Raw genomic sequence first — 25,110 nt, 5'->3', positions numbered from 1 at the left:
ATCGGGTATGCGACTTAACCAAGATCAATGGCGTCTCAGAAGATAGCTTCAAGCTACGCTTGTTCCCATTCAGCCTCGGTGATAAAGCTCACCAGTGGGAAAAGAACCTCCCGAGGGGTTCTATACAAACATGGGAGCAGTGTAAACTAGCGTTCTTATCAAAGTTCTTTTCCACATCACGCACGGCTAAGCTCAGGAATCAGATCTCAAGTTTCACGCAGCACAACAACGAGAGCTTTAGTGAAGCTTAGGAACGGTTTAGGAGTTATACTAACCAATGCCCACACCACGGCTTCTCAGAGGCATCCCTCTTGAGTACTTTATACCGAGGTGCACTCCCCAAGATCAGAAACCAACTCGATACAGCTTCAAATGGAAATTTTCTTGGGAAAGAGATCAATGCGGCCATGGAACTAGTAGAAAACCTAGCCATGTCTAATGACACGTATGGAGAGGATTTTGATAGAGAAAACCGTTCAGAGGGATCTAGTGATGAACAGCGCATGAAAAAGGATATAAGAGAGCTTCAGAGCAAACTTGACAAGGTTTTAATGGCGACTCAAAAGCCAATACACTTTGTAGGCGAGTTTGATGAGCAAGGGAAAAGTTTTGACAATGTTAATGAAGATGGTCTAACTCAAGAGGAGCTGAACTACATAGGGAATCAGCAGAGGTATCAGCGGTTTAACAACTACAGCAATAACCCAAACCTCTCTTATAGAAACCCGAATGTAGCTAACCCTCAAGACCAAGTGTACCCTGCTCAACAACAACAACAAAGCTATGCTCAAAAAGCCCCTTTTCAGAATACCTTCCAGCCCAAGCAACAGTTCAGTGGGCAACAGCACGGCTACACTCAGCAGAATCAAGCGGCTCAGGGTAACAACTTCAACAGCCAACCGCAGCAACAGAAGTTTCCACCAGGGTTCAATCCGCAGCCGATGGGTAATCAGCAACAGATTCAGGGAACGGGTCAGAATCAGATGGGAACCGATGTCTGTGGGATTCTACAGCAACTGTTATAGGGTCAGCAGCGAGTTGAGAGCCAGCACGCAACAATGCAGCAAGATATCAGAGAGCTTAAGCAAAACCAAGCCTCTACATCATCCAGAGGCCCGACATTACCTGGTAAACCGGAGCCAAACCCCAAGGAGTATGTGAACGCTATCACATTGAGGAGTGGTAAAGAATTACAAGCTCGAACGCCTAAGACAAAGCTCATTGAGGCCAATGAGCAACTAGAGGGGGAGGCAGCCTCAGATGATGCGCATAAAACCGAGGTTTTGGAGAAGGAACCGGTTAAAGAGAAAGGAAAAGAGATGGAGAAGGCAACTGAGCTTGAAAAGCCATACATTCCACCACCACCTTACCAACCCAAGATACCATTCCCAGGGCGTTTCAAAAAGAAAATCCTAGACAAAGCCAAGGCGGTCTTTGAGAAACACTTGGAGAATACGCAACTTACCTTACCCATCATAGATGCTTTCTTAGCTATACCTCAGCTTGGAAAGTTTCTAAAGGACGCGATCCTCAACAAGACAAAGGAGCTCCAGGGTATGGTAATACTGAGCCATGAGTGCAGCGCTATAATACAAAGAAGATCTATACCAAGAAAGCTATCCGATCCGGGCAGCTTTACTTTACCGTGTGCTTTAGGTCACTTGAAGTTCTGAAATTGCTTATGTGATCTAGGAGCTTCTGTGAGCTTACAAAAGTTACAAGCCGGCCAAGATCTCTCTTGTATTAGCTGATAGATCGGTTAGACTACCGGTGGGGTTGCTTGAGGATTTACCTTTGAGAATGGGTAAGATAGAAATCCCCACGGACTTCATAGTTCTTGAGATGGACGAGGAACCACTAGACCCTATTATCTTGGGCCGACCGTTCTTAGCAACCGCAGGAGCCATAATCGACGTGAGAGGGGGTATGATTGAACTACACATCGGTTCCGAGACTATGAAGTTCAACGTGAAGGATATGATGAAGAAACCGACCATTGGAGGTCAGGTTTTCTATGTGGAGGTTATGGAGGAGCTAGCTGATGAGCTCCTAGAGGAGTTAAACGCAGAAGACCCGTTACAAGTGGTCTTGACACGGGAACAAAGCGAGCACGGGTACTTTAACGATGAAAGCGAGGTGTACAAGCGTCTTTTGGACCAACCGAGGGAACTTGGAGCTAAGCGAGGTTTTTGGAGCTCCACATGAGCGGGTGATATGTCTATATTTTACATCATTTAGAGTGCATTTTAGAGTCCTCATCATGTGTTTTCCCATGTAAATTGAGTCCTTAGGCATTAAAATAGGATTTAGGGCTTGCATTAGGTCCCAAAGAGTTTTGCATGTTTTGAAGTCTTTATCAGGTGCTTTGGGAGTCATTTGTAGCTCAAGGAGAGGAGCAGAGAAGAAAACGGTGAAGAAAAGGGTCAAAAATGGTGAAAACCGCTTGGAGGAATTTCTCGGCCAAATCGCGTACCGGACGGACAGAAACCTCGGTCAAAAAGCTTAGCGATCACTCATTACCGGCCAAAATCCTTACCGATCGACCAAAATCAGCCTGGGTCGAGGATCGGGTGCAAATTACCACGGGTTGAGTTTTTGGCCGAGGTGAAGGAATTTTACGACCAAAAATCTTACCGCGGTACACAGCCCTCGGTCATTTTTCTTACCGCGGGAAGCTTTTCTCGACCAAAACTTGTCCTTGTCCGCGCATTTCAAAGATCAGCAATCCGGGGAACCTTCCGCTCCAAACCAGTTGGCGGGGTCTTCACCAAAGTTGGAGACAATCAAGCAAAGATCCCAGAACAGTTGGAATCATCCAATTCGGACCAGTGGGGAGAAAGATACAGTCTCCGGAAGATGCACCAACATTACGCGCATCCGAGAACCAAACGGCGGAGTCCAAAGATCACGGCGGACTGAGCCCTTCCGAACCGAATTAGCTTGTCCGGTCTTCATCAAAGTTTGAGAACTGTGAAATAACTTCTCAGGATAGTTGGAATCGCTTAGTTCGGAGCAGTGGTTTGAAAGATAGAGTCTCCGGAGTTCACATCGGTCCAAAAAGCTTATTTTCCGATGATTCCAATGCGGTGCAAAGATGTGAAATCCAGGAAGCCTTCCACTTCCCAAGCTCCGACGGTTTCTTCACCAAAGTTCGAGCTTATTGAGTCATCTTGACTATGGAACTGATCTCAGAACATTTGGAGTCGTGGGTTGAAAGTTACTGTCTCCGGAAGGCAACATGGTTGATACGAGCCCAAATTAGTTGCGATACGCGCTAAGTGTTTTCTCAGGGCTCGGCATCATTACCTCGACATCGGCCAAGTCAAGGCTCATATTTTGGGAGTATTCTGAACTAGACCTCGTGCTGACGTCTCGGCACGTTGGAATCAAGGCATGCACACGTAAGAAACAAAGCTAGAGACGACTAAGTGTTGAACGTGCACCTCGGTGTAATGACCTCGACATGCATGCCGGACCCTGTTCTCCCGAACCCCTCGACTACCAAGCCCCTCGGCATTTTATACCGAGGTCCCTTGTCACGAACCCAGAATCAAGAACAGAATGGCTTAAGAACACACACGTGAGGATGGATCAAAGGTAATCAGTAAAACAAAAGAAAATGACTTGATCTCAAGAAGATCCAAAGTCCTAATGCTAGAATGAACTCTCCAATTGGCAACGGCGGCTGTTGATAGTAGGAATTTTTCAATCCTTGATCAATTCCTCAACTACTCATGTCATTGTAGCACTTGAGGTATCAATCCAAATGGAGAGATTCTAGACACTAGAACTATGAGGATCAATTCTTAATCCAAGTCTAATAAGCAGATGAGTTGGTAACCAAAATTATCTAAAAGCATATAACAAAACAAGCAAGAACAAACAGTAATTAAGAATTAAAAAAAAAAGCAAGAGAAACTAAACAAACACTCAAATTCAAATAAAAAGAAAGCTAAACCTCTAGATGTGATCATTGATTAGGGTGCTTTAAATGTGAATTCATGATGCTAAGCAAACAATGCAACACTTGCAAATCTTTAGTCTAGACTTCCAATTCAGATTAATTCATTCTCATGACAGAAATCCCTTTGTTAATTACCAATTCAAGACTAATTCCCATTAGTGAATAAGCAGTTAACAAGCATAAGGTTCCAAGTCTAACATGACCAGACAGCCTCTTTGTGCATCAAAATAAGAGCTAAGAAAGACTGAATCTTATACAGAAAGATAAAGCAAGCATCACATGATCTCAAATTCCAATTAACTTAGAACTCTAATCTAGATTAATCCTCTCATGAAGACACTAACCTCTACACTAATCCATTTTCAAACCAAATCATCATTTGTGAAATATGAATCAATGAGCATTAAGAAACAGTTCTAATATGCCATTCATGCATTTAACAATCATTCCCATGACATTAATGCATAAACCCTTAGTTAGCTTTCATTCAGGCATTTCATCAAACACTTTTGGTGCATGAAAAACCCAGATTCTAGACCCAAGTGATGTGCAAGGATCTAGCATTAGGATCAGCTAACTAAGGAAAGGAGAAGAGAATCTAAGCTTAAACAATCATTAATCTACATCTAAGCACCCTAATCTACACACCTAGAAGCTTAAAAGATGACTACTCACTAATCATGAAGAACACATCTAATCTTTTGCAAGAGATGATGTTAATCATGATTAGAAGCAGAAATGAGATGATGAGATGATGAGAAACAGACTTAGATTGATTAAATCCTTGAGATCTCTCTTAATCAAAAACGTTTTTACACTAAAAAGGAAAGAAAACTAGAGAGAAACTAAGAGAGAAGATGATGTCCAGGGTTTTTCTCCCAAAAAACTACATATACCTAGTGCTAATGGACCGGGTCAGCCCAGGACAAATTGGGTACTGACCCGGCTCAGTTGGGTCAAGTGGAAATCCTGCGGGTCAGTCCAGTATGTCCCAGGTCGCACACCTAAGTCGCAGTAGATGAAGACTTGTCTTGTGAAGCCTAAATCGCCTTGTCTTAGCCGCACGCCTAAGTAGGAGTGTTTTGCGAGTGTTGCTGCGGCTTGGTCTCCTTCCTCTCCAACTCGCAGGGCTAAGGCGGTTTCTGGGGAATGTACAAACTGTGCGGGTTGGTCTCTGTTGCACCTAGGTCGCAGGCTCAAGTCGGAGTGATTTGCGAGTGATCGTGCGGCATAGTTCCAGGCGCGGCTAACTCGCATGCCTAAGTCGCACGATTGTGGACTTAGCATTTCTCTTGCTCTTGAGCTTCAGACCTCTTCCAGTGATAGTTTACCCGCACATATCAACTCGCAGCATCAGCATTCAGGCGTTCATCTTCAGGCCTGCGGGTTAACCAAGTCGCAAGACCATCTCGCAGCATCCAGAGCAACTTAGACCACTTCGCATTCCGGAGAGTGTAACTCCTATGAGACTTGTCCGAATTGAATGATTTCGGTTGCAGAAGACAGAGGACTCATTTATCTCCAACTTTGGTGAAGGAAGCTTCGGTTCTTGGGAAGTGTAAGGCTTCCTGGAGGGCACATCCTTGCAGTGCATGTACACGACCAGAGAGAGGCGTCTAGACATGTGTCCATTCCGGAGACCGTATCTTTCTGCTCATAGATCCGAATTGAATGCTCTTGGACGTTCTGGAAAGAAGACTCAAATGTCTCTGGTTCTCATGAAGGACCCGGAAACTAAATCGGCCTGGAAGTGCACCGTCCTTCGCATCCTTTAGAACTGATCTGCTCGGTCCGGAATACCTGCGAGACTGGGGTTCCTTCCGACAAGCTTATCTCTCTGCTCACGCGTCCGAATTCCACGATTCTACTTTCTAAGAGACCGTGATGCAATGCTCTCCAACTTCTATGAAGCACCCACCGTCTGAATCGGACCGGAAGGCTCCCCGGACAGGCGATCATTCAGGGGTATCGGATTGCTCCGGAATGAGTGCGAGACCTGTTCGTCTTACGATTACCATATCTTTCAGTTCCGTGGTCCAAATGCCTTGATTCCAACTGTTATGAACTCTTGACTCAATTATCTCAAACTTTTATGAAGACTCCGACAGCTGAATCTGCCGGCAAGAGCTTCCGGTAACGCGATTTCGGAAATATATCTGCACCCGGGAATTTTGGCCGAGAGACTTGACCGCGGTACGTGTTTTTGGCCGAGAAAGCTACCCGCGGGAAGGATTTTGGCCGAGAATCTTCGGCCATCAGTATATCATTTTGCCGAGAAACCCAAAATTGCTCCTTTTCACCATTTTTGATCATTTCAACTCCATTTCTTCATCTGAATCACATCCTCCACTCCAAATAAACTCCAAAAGCACCTGTTTAACACTCCAAAACATGCAAAACTCTCTTGGACCTAATGCAATCTCCTAAGTCCTAAAACAATGCTTAAACACCTAAAATGCATGCAAATGAGACATGATTTGGACTAGAATATGTACATTAAATGATGCAATTTATGAATATATCAACTCCCCCACACTTATCCTTTGCTTGTCCTCAAGCAAAAAGAACAAATGAGAGAGAGAGGTTGAATGCATTGGGAGTTCATATTTCCTTTGAAAGAGAAAAGTGACAACTAAGAGAATTCAAGTTCATGCTCAATATGCAATGCAAGACCATACTCTGATGTAACAACTCAACAGTAATCTCCACAAGTTCTCTTAGGGGCTTTCCGAAAAGTTGTTGTAGGAGGCCTGGTTCCACACAGTCTAGAAATAGCGTCCTTCGGAAGATGCCTTGTTTTTCAAATGAAAAGACAAAAAAAAAAATAAAAACAAAAGAATCAAGAGGAACAAAAAAAGGTGCAACACGAGGACTTCCCGGGAGGTCACCCATCCTAGTACTACTCTCGCCCAAGCACGCTTAACTGCAGTGTTCTGATGGGATTCGGTGCATTAGTGCTGGTATGATAGCACCCATCAAGTATATGTATCGCATTAGCATATATCCTTTGGCTTTGAGTCCGCAATGAAATCTCTTCGCGTGTGTTGCATTGTTTATATGGGTTTTCCCACCCAGCTGCGACGAGCATTCGTGCCAAGATATATAAGTTGGGACACCACGTTTGACGACACTAAAACCGGGGCTTATGTTTTAGAAAAACGCCCGGAAGAGGGTCTAAAACTCAAAATTTTGGCCTCGTAAACTCAAAAGCCCGAGAGCACTCTTGGGGCTTTCCGAAAAGTTGCTGTAGGAGGCGTGGTTCCACACGGTCTTGAAATAGCGTCGTTCGGAAGATGCATTGTTTTTCAAATGAAAAGACCAAAAAAAAAAAAAACAAAAAAATCAAGAGGAACAAAAAAGGGGTGCAACACGAGGACTTCCCGGGAGGTCACCCATCCTAGGACTACTCTCGCCCAAGCATGCTTAACTGCGGGGTTCTGATGGAATCCGGTGCATTAGTGCTGGTATGATCGCACCCGTTAGTATATGTATCGCATTAGCATATATCCTTTGGCTTTGAGTCCGCAATGAAATCTCTTCGCGTGTGTTGCACTGTTTATATGGGTTTTCCCGCCCAGCTGCGACGAGCATTCGTGCCAAGATATATAAGTTAGGACACCAAGTTTGACGACACTAAAACCGGGGCTTATGTTTTAGAAAAACGCCCGGAAGAGGGTCTAAAACTCAAAATTTTGGCCTCGTAAACCTTACCCATGGTCTTTAGACCCTTGGGCAAGCCCGAGAGCACTCTTGGGGCTTTTCGAAAAGTTGCTGTAGGAGGCGTGGTTCCACACGGTCTTGAAATAGCGTCGTTCGGAAGATGCATTGTTTTTCAAATGAAAAGACCAAAAAAAAAAAAAAAACAAAAAAATCAAGAGGAACAAAAAAGGGGTGCAACACGAGGACTTCCCGGGAGGTCACCCATCCTAGTACTACTCTCGCCCAAGCACGCTTAATTGCGGTGTTCTGATGGGATTCGGTGCATTAGTGCTGGTATGATAGCACCCATCAAGTATATGTATCGCATTAGCATATATCCTTTGGCTTTGAGTCCGCAATGAAATCTCTTCGCGTGTGTTGCATTGTTTATATGGGTTTTCCCGCCCAGCTGCGACGAGCATTCGTGCCAAGATATATAAGTTAGGACACCACGTTTGAAGATACTAAAACCGGGGCTTATGTTTTAGAAAAACGCCCAGAAGAGGGTCTAAAACTCAAAATTTTGGCCTCGTAAACCACACCCATGGTCTTTAGACCCTTGGGCAAGCCCGAGAGCACTCTTGGGGCTTTTCGAAAAGTTGCTGTAGGAGGCGTGGTTCCACACGGTCTTGAAATAGCGTCGTTCGGAAGATGCATTGTTTTTCAAATGAAAAGACCAAAAAAAAAAAAAAACAAAAAAATCAAGAGGAACAAAAAAGGGGTGCAACACGAGGACTTCCCGGGAGGTCACCCATCCTAGTACTACTCTCGCCCAAGCACGCTTAATTGCGGTGTTCTGATGGGATTCGGTGCATTAGTGCTGGTATGATCGCACCCATCAAGTATATGTATCGCATTAGCATATATCCTTTGGCTTTGAGTCCGCAATGAAATCTCTTCGCGTGTGTTGCATTGTTTATATGGGTTTTCCCGCCCAGCTGCGACGAGCATTCGTGCCAAGATATATAAGTTAGGACACCACGTTTGAAGATACTAAAACCGGGGCTTATGTTTTAGAAAAACGCCCAGAAGAGGGTCTAAAACTCAAAATTTTGGCCTCGTAAACCGCACCCTTGGTTTTTAGATTCTTGGGCAAGCCCGAGAGCACTCTAGGGGCTTTCCGAAAAGTTGTTGTAGGAGGCCTGGTTCCACACGGTCTAGAAATAGCGTCCTTCGGAAGATGCCTTGTTTTTCAAATGAAAAGACAAAAAATAAAATAAAAAGAAAAGAATCAAGAGGAACAAAAAAAGGTGCAACACGAGGACTTCCCGGGAGGTCACCCATCCTAGTACTACTCTCGCCCAAGCACGCTTAACTGCGGGGTTCTGATGGAATCCGGTGCATTAGTGCTGGTATGATCGCACCCGTTAGTATATGTATCGCATTAGCATATATCCTTTGGCTTTGAGTGCGCAATGAAATCTCTTCGCGTGTGTTGCACTGTTTATATGGGTTTTCCCACCCAGCTGCGACGAGCATTCGTGCCAAGATATATAAGTTAGGACACCACATTTGACGACACTAAAACCGGGGCTTATGTTTTAGAAAAACGCCCGGAAGAGGGTCTAAAACTCAAAATTTTGGCCTCGTAAACCACACCCATGGTCTTTAGACCCTTGGGCAAGCCCGAGAGCACTCTTGGGGCTTTTCGAAAAGTTGCTGTAGGAGGCGTGGTTCCACACGGTCTTGAAATAGCGTCGTTCGGAAGATGCATTGTTTTTCAAATGAAAAGACCAAAAAAAAAAAAAAACAAAAAAATCAAGAGGAACAAAAAAGGGGTGCAACACGAGGACTTCCCGGGAGGTCACCCATCCTAGTACTACTCTCGCCCAAGCACGCTTAATTGCGGTGTTCTGACGGGATTCGGTGCATTAGTGCTGGTATGATCGCACCCATCAAGTATATGTATCGCATTAGCATATATCCTTTGGCTTTGAGTCCGCAATGAAATCTCTTCGCGTGTGTTGCATTGTTTATATGGGTTTTCCCGCCCAGCTGCGACGAGCATTCGTGCCAAGATATATAAGTTAGGACACCACGTTTGAAGATACTAAAACCGGGGCTTATGTTTTAGAAAAACGCCCAGAAGAGGGTCTAAAACTCAAAATTTTGGCCTCGTAAACCGCACCCTTGGTTTTTAAATTCTTGGGCAAGCCCGAGAGCACTCTAGGGGCTTTCCGAAAAGTTGTTGTAGGAGGCCTGGTTCCACACGGTCTAGAAATAGCGTCCTTCGGAAGATGCCTTTGTATTTTCAAGTGAAAAGACAAAAAATAAAATAAAAAGAAAAGAATCAAGAGGAACAAAAAAAGGTGCAACACGAGGACTTCCCGGGAGGTCACCCATCCTAGTACTACTCTCGCCCAAGCACGCTTAACTGCGGGGTTCTGATGGAATCCGGTGCATTAGTGCTGGTATGATCGCACCCGTTAGTATATGTATCGCATTAGCATATATCCTTTGGCTTTGAGTCCGCAATGAAATCTCTTCGCGTGTGTTGCATTGTTTATATGGGTTTTCCCACCCAGCTGCGACGAGCATTCGTGCCAAGATATATAAGTTAGGACACCACGTTTGACGACACTAAAACCGGGGCTTATGTTTTAGAAAAACGCCCGGAAGAGGGTCTAAAACTCAAAATTTTGGCCTCGTACACCACACCCATGGTCTTTAGACCCTTGGGCAAGCCCGAGAGCACTCTTGGGGCTTTTCGAAAAGTTGCTGTAGGAGGCGTGGTTCCACACGGTCTTGAAATAGCGTCGTTCGGAAGATGCATTGTTTTTCAAATGAAAAGACCAAAAAAAAAAAAAACAAAAAAATCAAGAGGAACAAAAAAGGGGTGCAACACGAGGACTTCCCGGGAGGTCACCCATCCTAGTACTACTCTCGCCCAAGCACGCTTAATTGCGGTGTTCTGATGGGATTCGGTACCTGAAAACAAAGACAGCACTTGAAAGGTAATCAGTAAAACAAAAGAAAATGACTTGATCTCAAGAAGATCCAAAGTCCTAATGCTAGAATGAACTCTCCAATTGGCAACGGCGCCAAATTGATAGTAGGAATTTTTCAATCCTTGATCAATTCCTCAACTACTCATGTCATTGTAGCACTTGAGGTATCAATCCAAATGGAGAGATTCTGGACACTAGAACTATGAGGATCAATTCTTAATCCAAGTCTAATAAGCAGATGAGTTGGTAACCAAAATTATCTAAAAGCATATAACAAAACAAGCAAGAACAAACAGTAATTAAGAATTAAAAAAAGCAAGAGAAACTAAACAAACACTCAAATTCAAATAAAAAGAAAGCTAAACCTCTAGATGTGATCATTGATTAGGGTGCTTTAAATGTGAATTCATGATGCTAAGCAAACAATGCAACACTTGCAAATCTTTAGTCTAGACTTCCAATTCAGATTAATTCATTCTCATGACAGAAATCCCTTTGTTAATTACCAATTCAAGACTAATTCCCATTAGTGAATAAGCAGTTAACAAGCATAAGGTTCCAAGTCTAACATGACCAGACAGCCTCTTTGTGCATCAAAATAAGAGCTAAGAAAGACTGAATCTTATACAGAAAGATAAAGCAAGCATCACATGATCTCAAATTCCAATTAACTTAGAACTCTAATCTAGATTAATCCTCTCATGAAGGCACTAACCTCTACACTAATCCATTTTCAAACCAAATCATCATTTGTGAAATATGAATCAATGAGCATTAAGAAACAGTTCTAATATGCCATTCATGCATTTAACAATCATTCCCATGACATTAATGCATAAACCCTTAGTTAGCTTTCATTCAGGCATTTCATCAAACACTTTTGGTGCATGAAAAACCCAGATTCTAGACCCAAGTGATGTGCAAGGATCTAGCATTAGGATCAGCTAACTAAGGAAAGGAGAAGAGAATCTAAGCTTAAACAATCATTAATCTACATCTAAGCACCCTACTCTACACACCTAGAAGCTTAAAAGATGACTACTCACTAATCATGAAGAACACATCTAATCTTTTGCAAGAGATGATGTTAATCATGATTAGAAGCAGAAATGAGATGATGAGATGATGAGAAACAGACTTAGATTGATTAAATCCTTGAGATCTCTCTTAATCAAAAACGTTTTTACACTAAAAAGGAAAGAAAACTAGAGAGAAACTAAGAGAGAAGATGATGTCCAGGGCTTTTCTCCCAAAAAACTACATATACCTAGTGCTAATGGACCGGGTCAGCCCAGGACAAATTGGGTACTGACCCGGCTCAGTTGGGTCAAGTGGAAATCCTGCGGGTCAGTCCAGTATGTCCCAGGTCGCACACCTAAGTCGCAGTAGATGAAGACTTGTCTTGTGAAGCCTAAATCGCCTTGTCTTAGCCGCACGCCTAAGTAGGAGTGTTTTGCGAGTGTTGCTGCGGCTTGGTCTCCTTCCTCTCCAACTCGCAGGGCTAAGGCGGTTTCTGGGGAATGTACAAACTGTGCGGGTTGGTCTCTGTTGCACCTAGGTCGCAGGCTCAAGTCGGAGTGATTTGCGAGTGATCGTGCGGCATAGTTCCAGGCGCGGCTAACTCGCATGCCTAAGTCGCACGATTGTGGACTTAGCATTTCTCTTGCTCTTGAGCTTCAGACCTCTTCCAGTGATAGTTTACCCGCACATATCAACTCGCAGCATCAGCATTCAGGCGTTCATCTTCAGGCCTGCGGGTTAACCAAGTCGCAAGACCATCTCGCAGCATCCAGAGCAGCTTAGACCACTTCGCATTCCGGAGAGTGTAACTCCTATGAGACTTGTCCGAATTGAATGATTTTGGTTGCAGAAGACAGAGGACTCATTTATCTCCAACTTTAGTGAAGGAAGCTTCGGTTCTTGGGAAGTGTAAGGCTTCCTGTAGGGCACATCTTTGCAGTGCATGTACACGACCAGAGAGAGGCGTCTAGACATGTGTCCATTCCGGAGACCGTATCTTTCGGCTCATAGATCTGAATTGAATGCTCTTGGACGTTCTGGAAAGAAGACTCAAATGTCTCTGGTTCTCATGAAGGACCCGGAAACTAAATCGGCCTGGAAATGCACCGTCCTTCGCATCCTTTAGAACTGATCTGCTCGGTCCGGAATACCTGCGAGACTGGGGTTCCTTCCGACAAGCTTATCTCTCTGCTCACGCGTCCGAATTCCACGATTACACTTGCTAAGAGACCGTGATGCAATGCTCTCCAACTTCTATGAAGCAGCCACCGTCTGAATCGGACCGGAAGGCTCCCCGGACAGGCGATCATTCAGGGGTATCGGATTGCTCCGGAATGAGTGCGAGACCTGTTCGTCTTACGATTACCATATCTTTCAGTTCCGTGGTCCAAATGCCTTGATTCCAACTGTTATGAACTCTTGACTCAATTATCTCAAACTTTTATGAAGACTCCGACAGCTGAATCTGCCGGCAAGAGCTTCCGGTAACGCGATTTCGGAAATATATCTGCACCCGGGAATTTTGGCCGAGAGACTTGACCGCGGTACGTGTTTTTGGCCGAGAAAGCTACCCGCGGGAAGGATTTTGGCCGAGAATCTTCGGCCATCAGTATATCATTTTGCCGAGAAACCCAAAATTGCTCCTTTTCACCATTTTTGATCATTTCAACTCCATTTCTTCATCTGAATCACATCCTCCACTCCAAATAAACTCCAAAAGCACCTGTTTAACACTCCAAAACATGCAAAACTCTCTTGGACCTAATGCAATCTCCTAAGTCCTAAAACAATGCTTAAACACCTAAAATGCATGCAAATGAGACATGATTTGGACTAGAATATGTACATTAAATGATGCAATTTATGAATATATCAACTGTTAAGATGGGTCTTATTGCTCCAAGAATTTGACATGGAGATACTTGATAAGAAGGGCATTGAAAACGGAGCCGCAGATCATCTCTCAAGGCTGAGGATTGAAGAACGGGTCCCCATTGATGATGCTTTACCGGAGGAAACCCTCATGCTAGTCAGGTCTTACTTAGAAGTGGAGGAGGCCAACACGATCAAGGAAAGAAGCCTTCCATGGTTCGCAGATCTAGTGAACTACTTGTCTTGCGGTTTAGAGCCACCAGATCTTGACACTTATCAGAGGAAGAAGTTCTTTAGAGATGTCATGAGATATCATTGGGATGAGCCATATCTTTACGTGCTTAACAAAGACCATCTCTTTAGGCAATGCTTGGCCGAAGAAGAGATCCATCCGGTGCTATAAGAATGCCACGGTTCATCATATGGTGGTCACCTAGGTGCATTCAAGACGGTTGCCAAGGTTTTACAAAGCGGTTTCTGGTGGCCGACTATGTTCAAGGACGCTCAAGATGTAGTCTCGAGGTGTGAAGCTTGTCAAAGGCACGGTAACATATCCAAGAGGAATGAGATGCCCCAAAATCCAATTTTTGAAGTAGAGGTCTTCGACTGTTGGGGCATTGACTTCATGGGTCCCTTTGTAAGCTCATACGGGAACCAGTATATCCTTGTCGCGGTGGACTATGTGAGTAAATGGGTTGAAGCAGTCACATCTCCGACCAACGATTCAAAAGTGGTGGTAAAACTCTTCAAGAGTATCATTTTCCCACGGTTTGGAGTCCCAAGAGTAGTTATCAGTGATGGAGGAAGCCATTTCATCAACAAGACCCTTGAGAGTCTTCTGAAGAAGCACGGAGTAAAGCACAAGGTGGCCAGCCCTTATCATCCACAAACCAGCGGCCAAGTGGAGGTTTCTAACCGACAGATAAAGGCCATTTTGGAGAGAACCGTGAGCTCGTCTAGAAAGGATTGGAGCAGGAAACTTGATGATGCTTTGTGGGCTTACAGGACCGCGTACAAGACCCCCATTGGAACCTTACCGTTTAACTTGCTCTATGGGAAAAGCTGCCATTTACCGGTTGAGCTGGAGTACAAAGCTCTTTGGGCAGTAAAACTTCTGAACTTTGATATCAAGACTGCACAAGAGAAGAGAGTTTTACAGCTTCACGAGCTTGAGGAAATCCGTTTAGACGCTTTTGAGAGCTCTAAAATCTATAAGGAAAAGACCAAGGCGCTCCATGACAAGAAGATACACAAGAGAGAGTTCAAAGAAGGGGACCAAGTTCTGTTGTTTAACTCAAGACTTAAGCTATTCCCTGGGAAGCTGAGGTCTAGGTGGTTCGGTCCGTTCACAATTCTTGAAGTAAGGCCCTATGGAGCCGTGGTTCTAAAAGGAAAAGATGGGCAAGGTTTTGTGGTAAACGCTCAGAGGGTAAAGCATTACTTGGCATCAGAAACAAGAGAGGGAGCTACCTCAGTTCCTCTTCTTGAACCGGAATCAGCCTAAAAGGGTATGAAAAGTCAAACTTAGAGACGTTAAACAAAGTGCTCTTGGGAGACACCCCAAGCCTATCCTTGTACATATTTCGTTTTTCATCTTCTTTTTTTTTTTCTTTTATTTAAAGCTTTTTGAAGGGTTTGTTAAGTGTTTCAGGAGTTAGACAGTGAGCCTTGAGAGAAAAGCTTGAAACAGACACGGTCTGATGACTTAAGTCAGAGAATATTCATAGCCTCGGTATCGACCCTCGGTATATTCATACCGCGGTCATCTTTTACCGAGTGTAAGCTTGAGAACCTCAGCTAAACTCCTCGACTTATTTCCATCATTGCCGTGTATGTGAAGAGAAGTGGTGAAATGACTAAGTGTGGGGGAGGCTCACGGTGTAAACACCTCGGTATAATTATACCGAGGAGCGATGTTTAATTAAAACGGTCAAAAACCTCGATCCGAGGCCGCGACTAGTTTACACCAAGGCCAGCCCGTTTAAACCCCCAAGCACCAAGTGTTCTTTGTTAAAACAAGTGACCTCGGCATGATACCCTCGTGGTGGAGCATGCCGAGATGCCCGGTTTCAAGAACGAACAAAAACAAGAACACTCGGAACACTTAGATCGAAAAAGAGGCTTTGCGCGGTCCATGGAAAAGACTTTGAGGCCACGGAGATTTACTCATTAGCATGAGCTCATTCCACTCGGCTTGGTGCCCTCGTGGTGGAACAGGTCGAGGCCGCTCAAGTTAACACGAGAAAAATCGGTTTAGACCGTACGGCCCACGTCATTCCCATACCGCGTCCATTTGAAGGCTTTGCGCGGCATTTTGAATTTAAACGCCTGGTCAAGAGCGTTTTTGGCGCGGTCAACGGCTGGAGTTAGAGCAGAGAGGGGGACCAGTCCCACAACAGTCCAAATGCCAGCTGGAAAGCGCGCCCCAGCCCATATCAGCCTACATACCGAGCCAAAACGCAGAATTTGCCTTCTTCACTCTTTTCTCTACATTTTGCGAACACGACTCTCTCATTTCTCATTCATTTCACGTGATTCCAAGTGCTCTAGACTCGTTAGGGTGTTGTCTATTCTGCATAAGCATCTCACTAAGCTTGAACCTTGGATTCCCAAAGGTATTTGCATCTCAAAGAACTCATCTTTTTCCTTCATTATTTGCGAGCTTTAATGTTTGTAAAATGTGGAATCGATTCTTTTAGAACGTATCGGCCTTTGGGAACAATTTTAAAAATTCCATCACGATAGACAACACATGCAAAACTGGTCTTTGCTCTGAAAATCACTTGTTCTTGAGTTTTTAAAATTCTTGAGAAAATGCGCTTGGAACCGGCTTTAAATGTGAACTGAGTTATGTGCTGAACTGTCTAGATATCTTGCCTCTCACTGGTTGTTCTAGCTCGTTGTTAATCTCTTTGATGTTTGAAGAAGCTATAAAACCGGTCTTGTTAGAGAAAAAGCTCTGTTCTTGCCATCTTGAGATACATGTTCTTAGCGATATACTTAATTCTAATGGTTTTCTTGAGAATCTCTCTTGCAGATGACCGACGAACGAACCGTTCCTGCTCGTGAGATGAACTAAAGCGAGGTCCAGAGGAGGGGTACGAAAGGAAAAGCTGTTGCCTTGGCACGTAATGGTGGAACAAGCAAGAAACCCTCAACAAGACCCGATGGCGAGCCAGCCGCTAAACGAACAAGGAACGCCGAGCTCATTCCTGCACCAGCCCTTGAATCAAGAAGGAATGGGAAGCAGGCAGCTACTGGAAACGATGAAGATGAGCTGAGAGCCCTGGTCCCTCATGAAACCGATTGTGGCAAGAGGCCAAAGAAGGAAACAAAGGCCGAACCCGAGGAAAAGCATTTCCCAACTACTGAGGAGTACTTGGACCACTTTAACTCTATAAGAGTGGCACAAGGTCGGTTTCCTGATATGGAGTTGTTGAGAAAGCTTGAGATACTTGACGATGTTACCCTCATCTTTCGAAACATGGGCTTGGCCGAGTTCTTTGAGATGAGCGATGTTGCTTATGAGGGGATCACACAACAGTTTCTTGCCACTTTGGAGGTTGTCATCTACCCCAAGAGAGATCCCAAACGATTACATGGCAAAGGATTAGGCCACATAGAGTTTGACATGGAATGCGTGCACTACAAGGTCAGTTTCAAGGAGCTTGACGAGATATTTGGTTTTGAGAGGAACGGTAGCTCACTTGACAAATTTGTGTACCCAAAAGAAGAGTTGGCTGCCCTGTGGGAAACAATCGCTTTTGGACCTTACTTGGGAGGCAAGAGCAAGAAGAGTTGCATCAGAAACCCTGCGATCAGATACACGAACCGAGTTCTAGCCTCTACATTCTTCTCGACATATAACCCTGGTGTTATTCATACGGCCGAGCTTGAACTGTTAGGACTTGGACTGAAGCCGCTCATCACTCAAATGAAGAACAAGAAGGAGTTCCAAGGGCCAATGCATGTACACTCTTTAAGCGCGTTCTTTGCGATTCAAATGCTTACTTACAGGCACAATGTCTGGTGCGACCGAAAGAAGAAAGGAGCAAGGAGGCTTCAGAACGGTTGGATTGTCACTAAGATTTGAGAGCTCAAGGGTTCATATTCCCTGATTTACCATCAAGGCCGAATCTCATTGATGAGCAATACCTAAGTAAAAGTGGATTCTTCGGAGGCAAGTCAGGAGACAGATGGGTTTACAACTTCACACTGATGCACAGAGACGGCACACAGGTTCTACTGCCTAACCGAGGCCTCACCATGCTTGATAAGCAGTGTAACGTCTCCTTCTATGTCCTCAAAGATCAGTTGTACAACCCATCTCTCGACCCACCAATGCGCAAGTGCACCAAGGCCGCACCTAGGAAGCCTCAGAACGAGAATGGCCCGGCTAGTGTGAGAATGAGGAACAGAGACACGCTGAGAGAAGGATTGGAGCAGGCCGATATCACTTTGATCCATACGTGTGGGGTGAGCCTGAATACCACACCAAGAAGCTTTATTCGAGAGTAAACACCCTCCAAAAGCGGTGTAAGTGGCAAGACAAGACCATTCACGCGTTGGTGGACTGTGTAAGGCACTTGAAAAAGAAGGTCAAGCAACTGACCAGGCCATCCTCACCGGATAAGAACTCGGCGACCTCAACCGCACCGGTTACACAAGAAGAGGTTGGAGAAAGCTCAAACGCGAGGAACCCGGAGTTTCCACCAGGCAAAGAGGACTAGATCGATCCTGCCACAGCTTTCTTACCTGAACCCTCGTAGAGCAGCCCACCACGTCAGTCCACACCCTCCTGCTCAACATCAAATCCCTCGCACTACTTGGGATCAGACCTCTCAGACTGAGGTATCGACTTCAAACATTGTAAATATGCATCTTGTATACCATCCTGCATTTGTTTAGTTTGTCTTTTTACTTCTCTCACACGCTTTTATAACACAAGGGACTGTGTTATTTAAGTGTGGGGGAGGAGCTTTGTGTTTTCTGATCTTGTTTACTTTGTTCTTATTTGACTTTTGCATTCTTGAGTCTCATCTAGCTTAGTACATATGATAAATTGAAAAATTTCACAAAAAATGCATCATTCTAGTTGCATCTCGCATTCTAAGATCGAGTCTAGTTGCATCATGTAGGATTGCATCAGTGCAAGGAGCAATGATAGATTTTTTTCCTAGAGAGTAAATCACTTGAGAAATTGAACTAAATATGCTTGTGAAACTCATTCTGTGCTTGTAAAGCTTGCAACGATTTGAATTTGAGAAGCAAGTTTGAATTACACTCAACTCTAACTAAGTGATAACCCTGAACTTGAATTGAAAATATCTTTTGATTCATTGCTTGAATAGGCTTGTTGGTGAGTGGAAAAAGGTGAGTTTAGTGGAAAAGAGAAAGTGGAAATAGCTAGGGGGATGAAAGAAAAAGAATTGAGTCTTAGATTTGAAAAGATGAGCTCTGATGTTTTTAAAAGAAAAATTTAGTCTCTGAAATGAAAAGAAGCCAAAAAGGCTCAAGTGTTCTAAAATAAAAAGAAAAGAGGCTATTCGTTGTGAAAGGGAAGAGCTATGCGAATAAATGAATTCCAAGACTTGAGAATGAAAGCAAAAAGTGAGTCCCCTAGTGAAAAGAAAACGATTGAGAAGAGTGAGGATCTTGAGAGGGTGAGCAAGTGAGAAAGCTTTGAGTGGAGTGTGGGGTGTGATGAGTCTTGCACTTGTATGCATAGGTTACTTTTTACCTTTAGCACTCTGCCAAAGTTTGGTCGTTCATAGAGAGATCCCTTTGCTGCATTGCTCCCGCTTGAATATTGACGAGATCATTTTTATCTCATGACCTTACCCTAGCCAAGCCAGCCTATTTGAACATTGCATCATTTGATTCACCGGTTACGAACATTGCATCATTGTGAAAGAGTTGAATGTGATGATGACTTGTGGAGATTCCGTGCTTTATTTGGAAAATATCTGAGTATAGCTTTGCAATGCATATTTGAGCATGAATCTGAGTTCTTATTGTGATCACTTCTCTCTAAAAAGGAAATATGAGCTCCATCTGCACTACAACCTCTTTCTCTCATTTGTTCTTTTCGCTTGAGGACAAGCAAAGGACAAGTGTGGGGGAGTTGATATGTCTATATTTTGCATCATTTAGATTGCATATTAGAGTCCTCATCATGTGTTTTCCCATGTAAATTGAGTCTTTAGGCATCAAAATAGGATTTAGGGTTTGCATTAGGTCCCAAAGAGTTTTTGCATGTTTTGAAGTCTTTATCAGGTGCTTTGGAAGCCATTTGGAGCTTAAGAAGAGGAGCAGGAAAGAAAACGGTGAAGCAAAGGGTCAAAAATGGTGAAAATCGCTTGGAGGAATTTCTCGGCCAAAACTCGTACTGGCTGGACAGAAACCTCGGTCAAAAAGCTTACCGAACGCTCATTATCGGCCAAAACCCTTACCGATTGACCAAAATCGGCCAAGGTCGAGTATCGGGTGCAAATTACCTCGGGTTAAGTTTTTGGCCGAGGCGAGAGGAATTTTACGGCTAAAAAGCTTACCGCGGTACATATCCCTCGGTCATTTTCCTTACCGCGGGAAGCTTTTCTCGGCTAAAACCTGTCCTTGGCCGCGCGTTTCGAAGATCAGCAATCCGGGGAATCTTCCGGTCCGAATCAGTTGGCGGGGTCTTCATCAAAGTTGGAGATAATCAAGCAAAGATCCCGGAACAGTTGGAATCATCCAATTCGGACCAGTGAGGAGAACGATACGGCTTCCGGAAGATGCACCAGTACTGCGCATACTCGAGAACCGAACAGCGGACTTCAAAGATCACGAAGGACGGAGTCTTTCCGGTCCGAACTAACCTGCCCGGTCTGCATAAAAGTTTGAGATCTGTGAAACACCTTCGCAGAACAGTTGGAATCGCTCTATTCGGAACAGTGGTTTGAAAGATAAAGTCTCCGGAGTTCACATCGGTCCAAAAGCTTATTTTCCGGTGATTTCAATGCGGTGCAAAGATGTGAAATCCAGGAAGCCTTCCACTTCCCAAGCTCCGACGTTTTCTTCATCAAAGTTCGAGCTTATCGAGTCATCTCGACTATGGAACTGGTCTCGAAGCAATTGGAGTCGTGTGCTGAAAGTTACTGCTTCCGGAAGGCGAGATGGTCGACACGAGCCTAAATGAGTCGCGGTACGCGCTAAGTATTTTCTCAGGCCTCGGCATCATCACCTCGACATTGCTCAAGTCAAGGCTCATATCTTGGGAGTATTTTGGACTAGACCTTGTGCTGACGCCTCGGCACGTTGGGATCAAGGCATGCACACGTAAGAAATGAAGCTAGAAATGACTAAGTGTTGAACGTGCACCTCGGTGTAATGGCCTTGGCGTGCATGCCGGACTCTGTTCTCCCGAACCCCTCGACTACCAAGCCCCGCCACATTCTATGGCGAGGTCCCTTGTATAACCTCCGAATCAAGAACAAGACGGCTCAAGTACACACACGTGAAGATGGATCAACGACTAGGGTTCATGCATGTTCTTGACGTGTTCTTCACGAGACCTCCATTTGGATCTTGGTTCACGTGCACTCCTCGACATCAAGGCTTCGGCTTCACTCTCCGACACCCCGTGGCACTCACCCATCAACCCAAGAAGGCGGCTCAGTACCCTGTTTGTTCCGGGCGGACCCGCGACACTTTCCCTTTACTATAAATACATTTTAGGACCAAAAACCTAATCATCTTATCTCTTATCATCTTTTAGCTTTAAGAACTTGCCTCTTTTGTGAAACTTGATTAATCTAATCCGATATCTCGTTTTTGCATCAGAATCTTGTTCTTTCTTTATTTCTTTTATCATCCAGCATCAAACTCCTTATCATGACTAGCGACACGTCTTGCAAAGGACTGAGTGAGCTCTTTATGATCAGTGAGTAGTCGTTTAAGCGGCTTTAGATAGGAAGATTAGGGTGCTTTCAAGATAGATTAATGGGTTTAGGTGTCTAGTCTTGCATGTTTCATTCTTTAACCGACGAGATCTCTAAGCTGGATCCAAGCACATCACTTGAGGTTCAGATCTGAGACATATCTCGCATCAAAAGTGTTTGTAGAAATGTCTGAACCACTCGGTTAAGGGTTTAAGAGTCTTTCATCGCGAGAGTGATAGTTTGTTTTCTTAAATGACATATTGAACTGAATCTTATTGCTGACTGATTCATGCTTCTCAAAAGGGATTTTGGTATGAAAGAGGATCAGTTTAGTTGTTTAATACTTTCATGAGAAGATTAACATGCCTTGAGTTCAAAGTTAAATGAAACCGCTTGATAAAATGATTCATTAACCCATTAGTTTAGCTTGGAAGCACCCGAGTCAAGTATCCTGTCTAAAGCTTCTGCCTTTATCATATATTATCATCATCCGAACCATTTGCTTGTCATTTGCATCTTTACTTAGTTCAAATCTCATCTCTTGCTTCATTTACATGCTTATTTACCCGTTAAATAGTTTAGTTAAAACCCTTATCATTTCATCTTGACTTAAGATCACAAGTAACATAGATTAGTGTCTCCACTACAAGTTTGGTTTGATAACCCCCTGTACTACAAGGAGTATTGATAATCTCTTTAAAGAGTGAAAACTTTTAGTTATCACATACAACGCCGTACCATTTCACTCTCAGTGTTCTTTCTTCTATTTGAATCTCAGGGATGCCCACTGTGGCTGCTTGATTAGCAGACCAACCAGATGAACTCTCTTATCTTCGATTTTCTGGCTGGTTTCTGCAGTTTCAATTTTCCTTTTCTGCGGATATATATGAGCTTCATATGATCTTCGTATTATATCGTCTCAGTAGGGTATTGAAGTATAATTTTTTATGAAACAGGTTTGACTCTTGAACTCTCTATTTACAGCGAAAAATTCTCTTCTCTGCTACTCCATGCTTTCAATCACTCTACTACAATCTACAGCAAAAACTTATAATAGATGAAAATCAAAGCGACCATATCAAGCAAGTTCTAGTTAATAATCTAAAAAGATCATTAGTTGAGATCCATCCCATAACTGACCCCAATACACACTACCAAAACGACCTCCACAAGTTTTTTTATAATCGTAATTAAAACTGTTTATGGCTGCATGGAGTTCCTTCAGAGAAAAAAACATCCGTAATGGGTTTACTCTTCACCTTCTTTTTCCTGTGTAAGTTTGTGTCATCAAACAAATAAACATTAGTTTATCCTTAGTTACAAAACCTGAAAAATAAAGCTATATAAAAAATTTTGTTCGAATTTCAAACAACAGAACAAAATTTTTGTACGTGCCTAAACAAAATCCTTTAATCGATATTAGAAAGAATCAAATCCAATAATCACAAAATATGAAAAGGCCCAATAATAAACAAAATTCGGTACAATTATTTTATTATTTTGGAAAAACTTAATTTGAACCGAAATAAAAGTATTAACCGATTTTTAATGAGGATTAAAGAGTAATTAGCCACTCTAAAATTGAATAAGAGAGTTTAGAAGTAAAATTTTACTTTGCTTATACTATATATGATGATTTAATAAGAGTTAAAGAGTAATTAGTTATCCTGAGCTTAGAAGTAAAATTTTACTTCGTTTATACTATATATATATATATATATATGACTAATTAGATTTTCTTTTGTCAATGTAATTAGAATATTTTAGATAGTTTTTTTTGTTTTAATATAAAAAATAGTTAGAAATGAAACATTCACAGATGATCAAAAACAAAAACTTTCACTGGTCCAACAAGAATGGTGGACCAAAAAAAAATGTGACCCTATAATTTATTAAAAAGGAAAATAAAACCTTATCTGTACTATTAAAAGAGAAGTGTGTTTTGTGTCCAAACAGAATTTTTAATTGGTTTCTTATAATTTTGTTTTTGGATAACTGTTATTTTTGTTGTCAAACAAAAATATTGATTTAAATTTAGATTTACTAAATAATTTAATTTAGTGTAATATTAATAAAATAATGTATTTTAATTTCTAATTTAATATAAATCACAAAAATTTAGTTTTTAATTTAGATTTGTTATTGATTTCCTTAAATATAGGTTAAATTATAAAAAATTATAAAAAAATATTATTATATCTTTAAAAAAATAATAACCCAGATATTAATTTAAATTTAATTTAAATATTAAAATTTAAATAATAATTTCAATAACAGATATGAAAATGATATATTATTGTATATTTTTATTAAATAAGTCTAAAGTTTAAATATTTAAACTTAAATAATAGGGAGAGTTTCAGATTTAACCTATATTTCAAAGTCAAACACCAAACTAACCTCTTTTTTTTTCTCTCCAAGTTTTGCGATTTTCTCACAATTTTATCCTCCCCACCTAAACTATTAACGAAAATGCCATTATACATCTATTATTTCAATTTTTCTTTAATTTGGGTAAAGTCTCATTGGTCCTCTTAAAGACCATTTATTTACGAAAATGCCATCTTATTCAATTCCTTCAACCACCATGAACAACCACGAAATGGGAATAAATGCTTCTCAACCAATTTTAAAGCTGTAATAAGTAAATATCTGAGCTCATTCACTCATAACCTTGCTCATTCTTTCATAATTTCTTCTCCAAAACATCTGGGCTAAGTTACAATGCGTCGGGCCATGCATTTTCAGTGATTTCTGGTTACTCGACACCTGGGTTGTTTATTTTCGGTGAAATCCTGAGTTCTGGGTGCTTAAGAGAAACTTAGGCGAGCTTGAACTGTTAGGACTTGGACTGAAGCCGCTCATCACTCAAATGAAGAACAAGGAGTTCCAAGGGCCAATGCATGTACCCTCTTTAGGCGCGTTCTTTGCGATTCAAATGCTTACTTATAGGCACAATGTCTGGTGCGACTGAAAGAAGAAAGGAGCAAGGAGGCTTCAGAACGGTTGGATTGTCACTAAGATTTTGAGAGCTCAAGGGTTCATATTCCCTGATTAACCATCAAGGCCGAATCTCATTGATGAGCAATATCTAAGTAAAAGTGGATTCTTCAGAGGCAAGTCAGGAGACAGATGGGTTTACAACTTCACACTGATGCACAGAGACGGCACACAGGTTCTAGTGCCTAACCGAGGCCTCACCATGCTTGATAAGCAGTGTAACGTCTCCTTCTATGTCCTCAAAGATCAGTTGTACAACCCATCTCTCGACCCACAAATGCGCAAGTGCACCAAGGCCGCACCTAGCAAGCCTCAGAACAAGAATGGCCCGGCCGGATGTGAGAATGAGGAACAGAGACACGCTGAGAGAAGGATTGGAGCAGGCCACACCAAGAAGCTGTATTCGAGAGTAAACACCCTCCAAAAGTGGTGTAAGTGGCAAGACAAGACCATTCACGCGTTGGTGGACTAGGCACTTGAAAAAGAAGGTCAAGCAACTAACCAGGCCATCCTCACCGGATAAGAACTCGGCGACCTCAACCGCACCGGTTACACAAGAAGAGGTTTGAGAAAGCTCAAACGCGAGGAACCCGGAGTTTCCACCAGGCAAAGAGGACTGGATCGATCCTGCCACAGCTTTCTTACCTGAACCCTCGGAGAGCAGCCCACCACGTCAGTCCACACCCTC

At 42.9% G+C, this 25,110-nt stretch overlaps 8 non-coding genes across 8 annotated transcripts; all 8 read right to left on the bottom strand.

The window, feature by feature from the left end:
• Window positions 1-188: 188 nt before the first annotated feature.
• On the bottom strand, window positions 189-295 carry LOC112085515. The gene has a single exon (XR_002898819.1). It is a non-coding gene; the product is annotated as a small nucleolar RNA R71 (small nucleolar RNA).
• Window positions 296-6,819: 6,524 nt separating this feature from the next.
• Window positions 6,820-6,938, bottom strand: LOC112085700. The gene has a single exon (XR_002899000.1). It is a non-coding gene; the product is annotated as a 5S ribosomal RNA (ribosomal RNA).
• Window positions 6,939-7,323: 385 nt separating this feature from the next.
• On the bottom strand, window positions 7,324-7,442 carry LOC112085633. Its single transcript, XR_002898934.1, has one exon. It is a non-coding gene; the product is annotated as a 5S ribosomal RNA (ribosomal RNA).
• A 410-nt stretch (window positions 7,443-7,852) lies between these two features.
• Window positions 7,853-7,971, bottom strand: LOC112085678. Its single transcript, XR_002898978.1, has one exon. It is a non-coding gene; the product is annotated as a 5S ribosomal RNA (ribosomal RNA).
• A 410-nt stretch (window positions 7,972-8,381) lies between these two features.
• Window positions 8,382-8,500, bottom strand: LOC112085610. Its single transcript, XR_002898911.1, has one exon. It is a non-coding gene; the product is annotated as a 5S ribosomal RNA (ribosomal RNA).
• A 410-nt stretch (window positions 8,501-8,910) lies between these two features.
• Window positions 8,911-9,029, bottom strand: LOC112085926. Its single transcript, XR_002899204.1, has one exon. It is a non-coding gene; the product is annotated as a 5S ribosomal RNA (ribosomal RNA).
• Window positions 9,030-9,438: 409 nt separating this feature from the next.
• Window positions 9,439-9,557, bottom strand: LOC112085645. The gene has a single exon (XR_002898945.1). It is a non-coding gene; the product is annotated as a 5S ribosomal RNA (ribosomal RNA).
• Window positions 9,558-9,969: 412 nt separating this feature from the next.
• LOC112085853 lies at window positions 9,970-10,088 on the bottom strand. Its single transcript, XR_002899140.1, has one exon. It is a non-coding gene; the product is annotated as a 5S ribosomal RNA (ribosomal RNA).
• Between the last annotated feature and the right edge of the window lie 15,022 nt (window positions 10,089-25,110).

The sequence above is a fragment of the Eutrema salsugineum genome, unplaced genomic scaffold (genome assembly GCF_000478725.1).
Source record: "Eutrema salsugineum unplaced genomic scaffold, Eutsalg1_0 scaffold_3, whole genome shotgun sequence".
In the NCBI taxonomy this organism is placed as follows: Eukaryota; Viridiplantae; Streptophyta; class Magnoliopsida; order Brassicales; family Brassicaceae; genus Eutrema; species Eutrema salsugineum.
This window is presented reverse-complemented; position numbering and strand designations above follow the sequence as displayed.